We start from the raw sequence: 13,551 nt of genomic DNA, 5'->3' as shown, positions 1-13,551 counted from the left end.
AGCAGTCACAACATGAAACCAGGCTCCGGTTTTCCTGAAGAGACTCACCCTGCCTCAGTGCTGTGGCCTGGGGAAGGTTTTTAGGGACCAGACAATGCCTTCCTCTTTGTCCCTCTTTCTAGCTCTATCCCTCTGCCTTTTCCTGACTTTGTTCTTTGTTTAAAAGGTCCGGATGGAGGAGCAGAGGCAGCCGTTGTGCAAGGGATGTAATTTTGACCCCTTCTGCTCCTAAAAAATCAATACTCCTTTGAGTCTCTGTAAAGAGTGTTTTATAGACTCCTTTCTGAGCAGCCCCAATTTGTAAAAGCTGATATTATCTGATGACCCTTCTCATACTTACATTTTTTTTTTTTTTTTACAAAATATTTCCAGAACATCACCTTCCTCTATAACTGAGACTTTATTGCACATATCTGCTTTGTGACAGTATATCTTATCTGCCCAGTTTGGAAGGTAAATCTCCCCATTTACATACCTGAAGGCACTGGGGGATGACAAAGGTCATCAGCTGACATGGTCGCCTTCAGCCCGATGGGAGCCTGAGGTGGGGTGGCCGTGTTAAACATGAAAGGAGGAGCTTGGCTACAGGCTTTTTGCAAAGATAGAGAAAAATCCATCAGCTAGAGGATGTCTGTCACCTGTGATAAGGCTCAGCCTTCACCAGCATTATCTCAAAGACAGAAGACACCTAGGTTTTATTCTTCCTATTGTATCTGCCACTTTACAAGGAAGAAACACGCAACTTCCACTTAATTGCCAAATTCTAGAGCTAGAAGACGCTTCAAATGTCATGGAATCCAGATGTTGCACACTGGTGGCCAGATGGGTCCCCGTGATGGACACAACTTTGTTTGACCTGCATGGTGTTTTTGTTTCTTTGTTTGTTTTAAGTTGAATTTGTTGTCGATACTTAAAAATGAGGAGATTTCAAATAAAAATAAAGTTTGAGAGATTTTCTTGAAAAACTGGAAGCTCTGGCCCCATTCCTCCATGGGAACAACTGAGAAGCAACTGTTCATTGCACTTCCAGAGGCCAAAATCCCTACCCTATGCTTACTTATGGTACATCCAGGCGCACTCAGGTTGTGACCCCTCAGCTGAGTTTAGTCCCTATACCACACCCTTTCTTCTAGGTGAGGAAACAGGAACCTATAAGGTGAAGTGATCTCCCAAGGCCTCACAGGGACTAACACGCAGAGTCCCTGCCAAGTTCCCTCTGGTTGTTGGGCCAGGGGCTGTCCTAGGTGCGTTGTTTCAGTTAAAGCATTCCTATAGAGTTAAAACAAAACAAAGCTGATCATTCAAGAAGAGGAAGGCGGCATTCTTGGGGGGAAGAGCATTGTGTTGGGTTTCAGGGAGAACCAGATCCAAACCCTTGTTTTGTTTAGTTTTGTTTGACAGATCCTGCCACAGGTTTATTTGTACAAATAGCACAGGAGGACACCAGCCCCAGGAGTCACACCTGTACTTCCGTCCTCACATTGCCAGACAGAGCCTCGAGTGATGTAGGCAAGTTGACTGAGCTTGTGGCTGCCACCCTTTGAGATCTTGGGCTTGACCTCCTTCAGCTTGATGAGGGCCTTGATAGCCTTGTGCACTGAAGGCCTTGGTGGTGTTGGCCTGCATCTTCTTCAGGCCCTTCTTATTGTGCTTCTTGGCAAAGCACATGCTCTTCAGGGGGTCTACCCCATTAAGAGAGTCATATCTTTGTGACCAGGGTTTCTTGATGCCATTTCTATGCCATCTTCTGTGAATGGTTGTGTGTGGTGCGCTTCTTGGACTTGGCCATGTCTACACTGAAGCCTGCAGCTCCCCCAAACCCTGGGATTTAGTACCTGAGTACAATTAGGTCCAATGAGCTAAGCAGAGGGAAAATATCTTTGGTATTCTCACTCTCACTCTTCTTAGCTGTGTGAACTTGTCTAGCCTTGTAACTTCTCTGATCTGCACAATGGGGATACTGATATTTAACCTTGGGGGTGGTTGTGAGGGTTGGTGCTAATTCTGTGAAGTTTTTCCTGATACCCTTCTGCCCCATTAACCTCTAAAAATGTGACAGCTCCTTCCTTTGGGTCATTTGGCCCCATATACCTCTATTCCTGCACCTGTTACAGTACTGCATTTGTCCCCAATTAGATTGCAAATCCAGACATTGGAGTCCTGTACCTGCTTTTATGACTCTGGTACCTAACACTTCATAGGTACTTTGTGACTGTTTGTTGAAAGCCCCTAACACAATGGCTGTGATTTTTAATAACTAGCATATTGGAATGAATGCATCTGAATCAATTCCTTCAAAACAATCACCTTAGCAGACCAATGAGACCACCATTGCCCAAATCTCGTCTAAAACTAGGTGCAAGGACTTGATTTTGGGCCATCCTGGGACTGCACAAGAAGTCTCTTTCCTTTGTTATCATGTCAAATTTTCCACCCAAACAATACTTACCACTTCCTTTGGTTGGCAATCTTAATTTTGACTGTTAACATCAAGGATGTCATAGTTTTCCAAACCTTTAAAACACTCCATACATTTACATTGTTATTGTTATCTGGCCAAATAGCCAGGGCCAAACCCACCCTAAGCGATGAAAAATTGCCACCATTGAGAATTATACAAAAGAATATTCAACAGAAATGAAAAAATATGCCAGAAGAGATATCAATACATTTTGAATAATGAGGATGTCATTAGAATAAGAAAGTACTTTGAAGGAAAGTCTTTCATTTAAATGAATGAAAAAAAAAATCAATTCCATTGCTATGTAGTTACCCTGTGCCTGGAGGGATGGGGGAGGAAGGAACCAGCCAAAGAAGTAATAACACAGTGTCTAGAACTAGTAAAACCCAAGGTGGATTATCTACACTCTAATCATTCTCCCACATTACCTGATTCCTGATCCCTCCATGTATCACAGGGAGAGGAGCAACCTTTGGGGTGGTCTTGTTTTTGATCTGACATAATTAATACAAATATCTCCTCCAGCTAGGCTTTTCTGAGTGGTGGTGGGAATGACCATAGAGACAAGGCTGGGGCCATGAGTACTGCAAAGGACCCAGGAATGGAGCTGACCATCCAGTTGAGAAGATGAGGCAGGATGAAAAAGCATGTACAGCATTAGAGAAGTTGTCCTGGGCTGGGGGGGGAGAGGTTAACTTCCACTGGTGGGTTTCATGTAGGTGGGTTTCATGTAGCCATGGAAAAAACTGGTTCTGTTGGACTGTGAAAGCCTGGGAACACTGGGAATGTGTTGGAGGAACAGAAAGGGCAGGGGAGGAGGCCACGCAAGCTAAGGAAGCAGGGCTAACTACTTGCTAATTAAATGACTCTACTAAAATCATACACAATAAAGACATAGTTTATAGATTGGTCACTTACCTTGTTTCTCATCTTTCCTTCCAGGGAAGAAAGAACATTGTGAGTTCTCAATCAGTGTTACTCATTTTCCAGGTAACCTTGAGACATCATTAGGTCCCTTTGCACCTCAGTTTGCACATCTGTTTAAAAGAAGAGAAATACCTGACTTTCATATCTCACCAGATTGTTCAGAGGATGAAATGATATATTGCATGTGAAAAATTGTTTATTCATTCATCCATCCATCCATCCATCCATTCAAGTAACCACATACTGAACCCTTTGGGATTCCATCAAGACGTGAGGGGGAAAGGCATGGCCATGGAATTCCAATCAGATCGAGACCTATAACCAGTTCTATCAGGAGAGAGAACTAGACAATAATTACTGGAGACATTTGAGCATTGGCTTTGGAAATGCTCTCTTGGCCCCTAAACTGATACTAACTGTATTTCTTCTCTCTTTTCATTAACTTTTAAAAGGATAAAGTCTCAATACCAACTGAAAGGCATCTCATGTGAGAAAGTCAAATGGGATTGGGAGTGTACACCCCAAAGCTGGTCTCTGTGTGTGAATGCCCAGACAATGCCAGATGTCCTTGCCCCACAGCTGCAAGATGTCTTGCCCATATGCCTCTTCCCCTTTTGCAAGCCCAGCACTCTGTCTGAAGACGGGGGTGCTTGGTTCTCATTTCTCTGGGCAGAATGGAAGAATAAAATGGGGGGCATCACACTTTTCCTTGATATTGTGTCATCCCCGGTAGGCTGTGTCCAGCACCCTGAAAAGCCAGCTTAAGTTCTTTGAGGAAGATCCCAGAATGAAGTTTTCCTGCTTCCGTCTTTTTGGTTGATATTGGTCAAAAAACTGACTGCTTTGCCTGAGTTCACACCCCTCCCCTTTTTACCTGGGTTCTTAGAACAGGACAGTTGCTAGGTGCCCCTGAAGGAAGATTAGGAAGAGGTGAAAAGGTAAGGTCTGGGGCAGTATTTACTCTCCCACGGCAGCCTGTGTGACCAAGAGAATGAATGAGAAGACTACAGATAAGGTTAATCAACACAACATGTTCATTGCTTCATAGGGACACCAGTTACAATTGTATTAAACCCCGAGAATGTTTTTTGATAAAGAGAAAAATCATGTGGTGTTTTTCATTGTTGAATTCCCTCAGAAAATCAGGCCTTTCCAGATGATGGTTTGACATTCTCTGTAAACACAATTAGTCTGGGGTTCCTGCCGCATGGTAGTAAAGATGCCTTCACAAAAGCAGGAGGGAGATTAAATGATTACATTAGCAGAGCAAATATATGTATGATAAAGTTTTATGAGCTCTTCTTCCAAGAAAAGGGCTCTGTAAAAACAATATTGTATTATCCTTGTTCCAAGGCTCAGGGAAATGTAGCCTCCCTTATTTATCTTGGCAGTTTGTGATCAAATTTATCTATTCATCCCTTTTTTTTTTCAAGAAAATTCAAACCAAACATCATCATGTTATTAATATTATTTAGTGTTGCATCTTTAAAAATCTTATTTTATATCATACATCCTTCTCTTCGAGGTGTTAACTCAAATTTTCTCTCAATATACAGCCAGAACTTATAGCAGCAAAGCAAACATTAAAATACTAATGTAATATCATTTCTTGCTGAGATTACGAGATTTCCTTCTTTGTGGGATTTTAACAGTCATTTCATTGACTCTCAGGAAATGGGCTGAAAGCTGACAGATGGGCCACATGATGCTCTGGGCATTATGGTTACCTTCTCCAACCCTTAGGGTAAAACCAGAGCTTCTGTCCACGTGATCTGGTAGTCCTTGCAGCCAGAGGTTTAGTCCTAGACAGATCACAGGTCACATCATCCTGTTCTCATTATAAATCCAAACTAATGTAATACTAACTAACTTTTTACATTAGGTAAAGGGAAAAGTGTACCTATATCACCAGTGGGTGAAAAGGAAATTATGGAAGCCATATATTAGTATAGGTCACCACTGGTCTTCCAGTTAGTTGAAGAAAACATCCCAAAGTGAAAGTTTTTGTTGTTTGTTTTGTTCTGCTGAGTGACAAGACAGAGCCTAAAGGATTGGGAAAAGGGTTATTCTAGGTCTTCCAGAATTTTGTCCCAATAATTGATAGGGAAGTAACAGCCAGAATGTCATTGCTCTTCCTTTCTAAAAGGTGTGAGGTATTTCCCAAAGGCTCATCGTATTACAACATCATGGAAATCCTGCTTAACTGTATTTGTTTTCTTCTGTTGCATAACAAAAGACTCTCAAACTTAATGGCTTAAAACAACAATTAACATTTATTATCTCACAGAGTTACTTTGGGTCAGGAGTTCTGACATGGCTTAGAAGGGTGGTTCTGGCTTAGAGTCTCTCATGAGGTCAGATGACAGCTGGCATTACAGTCATCTGAAGGCTTGACTGGTGCTGGAGGATCTGCTTCCAAAACGGTGCGTTCTCATGAGTGGCAAGTCAGTACCAGCTGTGGGTGAGGCACCTCAGTTCTTCACCACCTGGATGTCCCCCATAGGGCTGCTCGAGTTCTCCATGACATGGCAGCCAGCTTTCCCCAGAGTCAATGACCCTCGAGAAAACAAGGCAGAAGCTAGATATCTTTTATGACCTAGCTTCAGGGGTCACATTCCATCATTTCTGCAAAATCCTATTGCTTATACAGGTCCACATATGTGGGCAGGAACTATAGAAAATTGTTAATACCAAGAGGTAAGAATCATTGGTAGCCATTGTGGAAGTTGGCCATCATATTAATTTGTCTGCGTTTTCAGCCTATCTTTAACCCACTGTGGCAGTATTTTCTCCAAACCTTGTTTTGTGGTTTTCCTCAAGATGTTAACAAACATTCGGCAAAAACCACCACCTACTCCCCCCTTCTCCCCCACGACGCATACATACCACCACTGCTACCAACATCAACCTCTCATGGTCAATAGAAACATGGCAAACTACATTTTGGAGATTCATAATTCACTTGACATAAAAACTCTGGAAAGCACTTTAGTAAGTAGATGTGTTCGGATTTCATTCAGTATTTCTTAAACTCATTTGACCTTGAATTCTCCTTCATAGAATGCATATTAATGTCTCCCCAAACACTACGCTCAGAAAGACATATTTTAAGAAATGTCTGTCTGCAGTTGTTTCAAATTAGGGCTAATCTGTCTTTAAGTTTGCCTAGTCAATCTCCTAGGAAGTTTCTATGGCTCTGATGTTTGTGGGGATTACATTGAGGTGTGGGGGGTTCTGCCTTGGTCACCACTCACTTTTCCTCTTCAACAATTCCAATTTCAATATTAATTGTTCTCTAGAGTTGACTTCCTAACAATCATAAGACTTCAGGCAAAGTCATCCAAAAAAGAGTTGGGGGTCATCCTACCACCAATTTTGTATTAGAAGTGTTTCTTTCTTGGTTGTCATATTAAGTTGCATTTCTTCTTTTTTAAAAAAAAATATATATAATTTATTGTCAAGTTAGCTAACATACAGTGTATACAGTGCACTCTTGGGTATTTCTTCTTAATAAAGAAAGGAGGGGTGCCTGTGTGGCTCAATCTGTTGGACATCTGGGCTCTGTGCTGGCAGTGCAGAGCCTGCTTGGGATTTTCTCTGTATTCTTTCTCTCTCTTTCTTTTTCTTTCTTTCTTTCTTTCTTTCTTTCTTTCTTTTTTTAATGTTTATGTATTCTGAGCAGGGAAGGGGCAGAGAGACAGGGAGAGAGAAGAGGAGAGAAAGAAAGAAAGGACAACATAGCATTAGCAAACTTCCTCTAGTATCTTGAGTTTTAGGGAAGCAGAACAGCATCATGGTCAAGTACACAGGTTCTGAGTGCCTTAGTTCACACCCCTGCTGCACCATACAGGACATGAGTAAGCTTGGATAAGACCCTTTAACTTTTTAAAAACTTAAAGACTTTATTTTTACAGAAGTTTTAGGTTCACGGCAAAATTGAGAGGAAGGTACAGAGATTTCCCACATACCTCCTGCCCCCAACATGCATAACCTCCCCCATATCAATATCCCACATGAGAGCGGTACATTTATCACAGCTGATGACCCTTTTGACACAGCATAATTTGACACATCATAATCACCCAAGGTCTATAGTTTACCACAGGATTTACTCTTGGGTGATACTCATTCTATGGAAATTCATCATTATCATATTATACAGAGTATTTTCACAGTCCTAAAAGTCATCTGTGCTCCCCCTATTCTTTCCCTCCTTCCTCCTCACCACCCCTAGCAACCAATGGTCTTCATACCATGCCCATGGTTTTGCCTTTTCCAGGATGCCACATAGTTGGAATCATACTGTAGTTTTAACTTTTTTATGGCTCAGTTTCTTTAATTGCAAAATGAGAATGAGGATAAAAGTTACCTCAGAGTAATTTGTGGGGACTAAATGATATGAATCCCATAAAGCCCTCAGTATTGGTACATGCCCAGTAAGCATGAGTTCTTGCTGTAAAGAAGGTAGTTCACTTGAAAAGCTGGTGGTTCTACATTCCCTACAAAGGACTTCCTATCTCTGAGTTGCTGGAATAATAGGGAAGCAGGTGGGAAAGAGTCTTGACTAGAAAAGAATGCAGGGGAAGCTAAGAGATGGAAAAAGAGCTCAGCTAAGGTCAGGAGGCAGGAATGAGTCCATGGAAGGGATGGCCATTCCAAGGGATGGAAGGGTTATGAAGGGTGCCCCCAGGACCCAGATTTCCAGCAGTTTAGTGTCTTTGTCATTACAAAGGAATAGTGCAGCTTAGCTAGTGAATTGTAGAGTTAAAAGGTATGTCACAGATTAGGCAATTGGAAGACTCCCTTTGTAGCTAAAAGAAAGAACTGGAGAGGGTAAGCATGCTGCCAAGACCCCAAACCTTGTCAGTCGTGAAGCCAGGCTCCTGGCACTGGCTTTGAGCTCCTTTCAACTTATGTGAATCTTCATGATCTGTTGTGAAGACAAATTTTCCTGATAGTACAGCCTCCAAAGCATTCTCTCGAATTGATACTAATGTGCTATATCTACAAATCCATATTCTAACAAGTATCATGGGCCAGCTATGTCACAATAATTGGTTATTAGGACAGATATCTAGAGGATGTGATTAGAGCCTCAAAGGTGCCAAACCATGAAGGAAACCTGGTTCTATGTGCTGTAATGCTGACATTAGTTTTTGTTGTTGTTCTCAAATAAACTTTTTTGAGGTATAATTTACAGGCAATAAAATACAGATTGTAATCGTACAGTTTGGTGGGTATAGAAAAGTGTATACATCCAAATGACCATCACCTCAGTCAAGAACTGGAACATTTCCATCACCTGAGAAAGTTCCCTTTGCAGTAAATCACCTTCTCCCTGCATCACACACCCCCACCCCTGCCCCCAGGCCCAGCAAACACACATATGATCTAACAGTAGGCTTTAGTCAATTGAAGTTGGAATAATTCTGACTCAGTGGCTAGCACTGTCCTGGTGCCCAGGAGGGAAAGGGCAGAGAGCGGGGCCTCTGTGACTCTGTGATCTACTTTGGAGACTGGCCTGGGAAACAGATGAGTTGCAATGGTCTCTCATATGTCAATTAGGGCCAGAATGGCAATGGAATGAGATGGTTTGACAAGTCTGGAGATGACTATAGGCTGATAAGGTCAGGGAAATCTTGCAGGTGTGAAGGACATCTCTGGAAGATGGCGGTGTGTGGGTGGTTTGGCGTGAGAAGGAAGGAATGGTGAGGAGGACAGGCAGCTGAGCAAGTGACAGCGTTGTGGGGTGGAGGGGCTGACCTCCAACATTTGCAGCCCTTTCACAGACCCAAGGAGAATGCCCTGCTGGAGGAGGCTGTGGGATTCCTGTTGAGCAGCTGCGAAGGACCAGTGAAATCTGGGATAACAGGATCAGATTGTTTCCATAATTATTGCATAATATAGCGTATGTTGCATTAACATACATTATTTACTAAATAAATGCAGGTTTTAAAAAATGTCCGACTATGAGCCTGCTGCCCTTTGCTTTTGAAAATGGCCTTGGTGCCTCTCAGTTCCTTGGCCAGCTCTCCTGGGCTTTGGGGAGCCCCAGAGTGTGAACATTTGCCAAGCCTCTAATGACAAGGCCCCATTAGAGTGCATGGCTGGGTTCCTGGAACCACCGGTTAGATGCAGAAATGGAGCTGGAGAATTAGCTTGATGCATGTTCTGCCAAGGAGGGACATGCATTCCCAGGGGTGGTGGCTCCCTGGAGGGTGAGGCAGATGGGAAGGATGTGTCTAGGTCATTAAAGCAGCGCCACAACCAGCAGGCAGGCTCTGAACACCACTCCAACCTACTCCAGTTCTGGGAAGTTTAGGAATCCCTGTGGCCACCGGGGCTTGCGCTGTCAGTAGCAAGGGACATTACGAAATGAAGAAAAGGAGGAGCAGGGGGGTGAGGCATGTGAAGTCATGGACAGAATTGACTACCTAGCCTATGACAGGCACCCGGAATGGAGGGGAGAATCAGACACTGTCCCTGCCCTCAGTGAGGGGGGTGGAAGACAAATGGGGCCAGTTAATATCTTATGATTGGTATAAAGTGATAGAGCCCTGTTATGGGTTGAATTGTGTCCCCTTCAAATTCATATGTCCTAACTCCCCATACCTCGGAAACGTGACCTTATCAGGAGAAAGTCTACACAAAGGTAATCAAGCTAACATGTCCTTTAGGGTGGTGCCTGATCTAATTCGTCTGTTTCCTTATGAGAGGGGAAATTTGGACACAGAGGAACAGAAGATGATGTCAAGGCACAAAACGATGGCCATCCACAAGCCAAGGGGAGAGGCCAGGAACAGCCCTCAGAAGGACTCTTCCCTGCCAACACCCAGATTTCAGACTTCTGGCTTCCAGAACTTTGAGACAGTAAATTCCTGTTGTTTAAGCCACCCAGCCATGCAGCCCTAGGAAACTTAATGCAGGCCCTACTGGAGGACACTGCAGGGTTCTCTGGAGCAGAACGAGGTGTCAAAGAAATTGCCGGCACCAAGGAACATCTAGGCTGAGACCCGAATGACAAAGGAGATATCCAGTGGGGAAGAGAAGGGGCAGACTTGTGTCTGGCCCTGCAGGGTGGATGGGCTCACCAGCCTATAAACAAGGCGTGATGGCTAATTGCCTGTCATCAGTAATCAGTTTGACATGGAGCCAGCAAACCTCTGAAGTCAGGTTGGGGGTGAGGGAATTGGCTGGGGACTTTGGATTTCCGTTCATCAATGTCCAATCAGCAGGGAAGCTTTCTGAATGGAAACAAGCCAAAATATTTGCCCATAAAATTCCTTTCTGGACCATGTTAAATTGGAGATCCAGTAAAGAAGATGGGGCATTGGTTAAACAAAGGTAGCAGCTGAGATTTTTCTCCATTAAAATGCACAAAAAATGAAGCATCTTGGGATGCTGGAAGGATAATACTTGCTTTGCAAATGGGTAGAAAGAGAAGACTTTTAAAACTAAGAGTTTGGGCCTGCAGTTTTGTTTCTTGGGAAGGTCACATGAGGATGAACAATGAACTTTCTCAGGGCCAATTCCTGGACAGCAGATCCTGTTTTATCGTTCAGAGAAAGGCAGGGTCTATTCTCCAACATTTTGTAGGCTGTCGAGAAGGGGAATAAATCTGAGACCGCCTTTAAATACTGGGTTTCAATTGCTTTCTTTCTTCCCTGGGCAGATATACGGGCTTGAGGTATGATTTAGTGCCCGAGCCCAAGGGACTGGTCTGCTTCTGCAAGATGGAGGCAGGGCTTTCCAATTATTTTTGTGTTTTCTGCCGAGGACGAGTCTCCATTCTCAGTAAAGAGACATTCAGGGCTGGGGATTCTTTCCTCAGGAGAAAAAGTGAGAGACCACAGTTACTGTTGGCCCCTACCACTCCTAGTGTGGGGACAGGGCCTATGTAAGGATGATGATGATGATGATGATGATATAAGAAGAAGAAGGAGAAGAAGGAGGAGGAAGAGGAGGAGGAAGAGGAGGAGGCAAATTGCTATTGCACTTGAAGGAGGAAGTCTTTGTTCTAATTAATTAAGCAGGTAACTAGGATCTAAGAGTTGATTATATTACTGGAAGCATAGGGCTTCCTGCTGTAACTGGACAGCAGGATCTTCCACTTGGCTCCCCAGTCTGAACTTACCCCCAGCCACAGTCACCTGAAAGAGAGGCATCCTCCCTCAAGGGAGGATTTGGGCAGGAAGGGGAGGAGGGCAGCATGTTCCAGATGAAGCCAGGGAGGTCTAGGTGAGAACTAGCAAGACATAACTGTGTTCCACGCAGGGACCCGGCTCCTGCCAAGCATGACCCATTGGATCTGTCTGGTTCTCCTTGATCTCATTGAGCAAATTAGCCACTCTTCCTCTGGCTGGAGCAGCACATGATGGGGTGGGGAAAGGACCTGGAAACGTTTGTTCCAATACTGTTCTTTTCTGTGTCTCTTTAATAACTATAATAGTTGAGAATGCCTCCTATGTACCAGGTATTCTGATCAGGATGTTATGTACTTTGTTAATTTCAGATGGGTTTACTTTCTGACAGGGGACTAGAAGCTGTGATCTTGCCAAGTCCTCTCCACAGTCACGGGCCTCCCTATGCCAAGCTTTGGGAAAGCTTTGCGCTAGTGATTGGCTCAAGGATGGGGACTGATTCAAGTTAGACACAGTCCTGGGAATTTCATTGGAACGTACTCTTTCTCAGAACTAGCAGCTAAGTTGTAGGCAGAGATTGCTAACTGTGTGGGTAATGTAAGCCTGGGGAGCTTGTAGGCGCCCTTGTGGAAAGGTCCAGCCTGGGACAAGAGCCAGGGCTGAGAAAGAAAATCAGAGAAGTCCTTCTGACTTTGTTTAAGCACTTGGATCCCATGCTACAGCCTGAGCTAGATGTTCTTCAGACTTCCAAATCAAGTGAGGCTATAGGTCTTACCTCCTTTTCTAGCTGGATTTCTGTTGCATATAATCAGAAATGTCTCAGCTAATGCATCTATGGATCTTTCCAAAGAAATAAACCATTGCAGACAGTTTATTGTGAAACTAAAGTAGAAAAAACACACCTAGTGAGATATAAGGGTTCTCTGAGCCTCTGTAACCAAAAATAGCTCCCCCGCCACCACCTCCAGGCTGAACCTGAGTCCCTGAAGATACCGCTATATTTACTCTTTTTAATTTAAGATTAAATGCCTTAGTTAACTGTAAGAGTGGTACCTGAAGGTATCAGCAGCTATGAATATCTTTGTTTGAGTTCATCGGTCTGGCTTTGGTCACTTATTTGGGGCGTGGAGAAGGAAGCCTTGAAAGGAGAGGGTGTGCTGAAGGCATTTTGTTACATGGGGAGGGGCTAGGGAAGGTCTAGGTTATGTGGTTGGGGTGACTAGGGAGAGTACAGAATACAGGAGGCATTGAAGACATAGGAAGAGCTGATGATGGAAAATACCAAAGGTTTTCTTGGTAGAGATGTCACAGGAAGTATAGCAAAGACGAATTCTTCCTGAGTCCTGGCTTTGCAATGGGCCACCCTAGCCTTAGACAGTACTGGAATAGACGCCACACAATACGTAATACTGAGAAAGACTGGGGGTGTGACCTGGGTCAGGCTCCAATGGGATTGTGGGTGTGGGTGCCATGGGTGGCTGGGAGATGAGCGTGGTCTGTGCAGGGCACTGGTGTGGCAATGGGTGTTGGTAGGCATACTTGGGGGAATGGATGTGGTCTGAGATAGGCCCTGTGTGTGTGTCTGTGCATGTGCGTGAGTGTGTGTAGTGCTGGTGGGGCTAGAATCAGGAGGGGGCTTGTCTTGGCGGACAGGCAGCTGTCTGCTAAGGGGCACTTCCAGTTGTAATTGAGAAATGGCAGTGCACTATCTCTCCCAGAGTGAGATGATAGTAATTAATTGTTCATTGATCTCTGCAGGTCAGCTAGAGGTCAGGGAAGTTACTCCAGTGGCCTTCCAGTTTGCCAGGCAGCCGGGAGCTGTGGTTGAGACCTCAGTGGGAACCGTCCTGTGCCCTAAACCCTGACGAAAGGTGACAGGATAATTATGGTAACCTTAATGTCTGTTATTACAAATAATACACAAGTGAGCCATTCAGGAAAACCATGCCAGCACCATCTAAGACTTGGGGAGGAGGAGGAGAAGGAGGAGGGGGAGGAGGAGGAGGAGGGGGAGGAGGAGGG

The 13,551-nt window shown here is 44.1% G+C and overlaps 1 pseudogene; it reads right to left on the bottom strand.

Moving 5' to 3' along the window:
• Nucleotides 1-1,381: 1,381 nt before the first annotated feature.
• On the bottom strand, nucleotides 1,382-1,789 carry LOC125914133 (60S ribosomal protein L29-like; annotated as a pseudogene).
• Nucleotides 1,790-13,551: the final 11,762 nt, after the last annotated feature.

Source organism: Panthera uncia (genome assembly GCF_023721935.1).
Source record: "Panthera uncia isolate 11264 chromosome D3 unlocalized genomic scaffold, Puncia_PCG_1.0 HiC_scaffold_8, whole genome shotgun sequence".
NCBI classification, from domain to species: Eukaryota; Metazoa; Chordata; class Mammalia; order Carnivora; family Felidae; genus Panthera; species Panthera uncia.
The sequence above is the reverse complement of the archived record's forward strand: the minus strand, read 5'-3'. Positions and strand labels throughout refer to the sequence as shown.